Source organism: Tupaia chinensis, unplaced genomic scaffold (assembly GCF_000334495.1).
Source record: "Tupaia chinensis unplaced genomic scaffold, TupChi_1.0 Scaffold143771_1, whole genome shotgun sequence".
Lineage (NCBI taxonomy): Eukaryota > Metazoa > Chordata > Mammalia > Scandentia > Tupaiidae > Tupaia > Tupaia belangeri.
This window is the reverse complement of record NW_006203620.1, coordinates 437559-438992: the sequence shown is the minus strand read 5'-3', so window position 1 is coordinate 438992 and position 1434 is coordinate 437559.

The following is a 1434-nucleotide window of genomic DNA, read 5'->3' as shown; positions in this document are numbered from 1 at the left end:
ACTATTTACTGTTTTTCAAATACACCTTCAGTGTTCAGCCCCCTTTCATTTGATCATACATTTGTTCTTGCTGGTAGGAACTGTCCTCATGTCTTAATCTTTATCGCTTCCTTTTAAAACATAGCTTCTCCTCTTTTTAAAATAGCTATCGGGGCAGCAGGTGGTGTGGTTAGGGTTCTGGACTCCTATATGGCCGATTGTGGTTTGAGTCCTGGACCTGACAGCTTGCTTTCTTACTTTCTCTCTCTCTCTGTAGAGCACACATGCCTTAATAACAATTTAAAAATAATAATAAAAAAATTCTTTAAAAATTAGCTATCTTTTATACCAATCTCAAATGCTGTTTTTTCTGAAATTTTAATTGTTATATTGCCTCCTTCTTTTCCCCCTAAATTGAAGGCAGTTTTCCCCCTTCTGTTGAATATCCTTAGCATTTTGTTCTCGTTTCTCTTATCGCACTTACATTCTGCCTTACAATTATCTGTGAACTGGTCTCTTTGCTCTCTTCCATACATATGAACACATATGCACATGCACATAAAGGGTTGAGGCATACTTTACTCCATATTTGTATACACCAACTCTTCTCTTGCGGTGAAATAAAATGTTCACATCTTTTTTTGAAATAACCAATGACCAAGTATAACCCCTGAAAAACTTTGACAAAGAAGAATTTTAAGATGATTAGCAAAACTGGGCAGAGGCTGGCTGGTTTGTTTGAAAAAGCCCTGGGCGCTCATTTTGTGCTCTGCAGCGCATTTGCTTCTCTGTAAATGAGGGAACTGACAGTATTAGAGGCTCAGATACTCAGCCAAAGTAGAGGTTCCAAGGAGTTCCTTCAGGGGCTGCCACAGCCTCTACTACCAGAGCAACTCTACTTTTGGCCTTCACCTATACTTTTGTTTTCTTAGCCGTATTAGGTCTTATTCAAATGGACAGCCCATGACCCCCCTCACTACCAACAGAAAAAATTTGAAAACCTCTGAACTAAACAATTTCTCTGGGGCCAGCAGGTGGCATAGCGGTTAAGGTGGTGGACTTTTGAATGACCCACTGTAGTTCAAGTCCTGGACATTGTGGCTTGAAAACCATGTTAGGCATATGTGTATGCGCCCCTCCCCCCAAATCCCAGGAGAGTGGAAGAGAAGGGATTGCAGTGTGGCCATCCCCCCTGGAAGGGTGATTTCTCACTTTCCCTTTCTCTGTTTCACTCTTTGATGAGCGCATGCACCCTATGGCAAAAGCATAAAATACATAGATAAATATAAATAGGGACCATCATATGGCATAATGCTTACATCACTGGACTCCTGTGTAGTTAACTTTAGTTCGAGTTCCAGACCTGACAGCTTAAAACTCATGCCAGGTGCGTGTGTATGCATGCCCAAAATCCTGAGAGGAGACTGGAGGAGAAGGGATTGTGGCATAGCTATC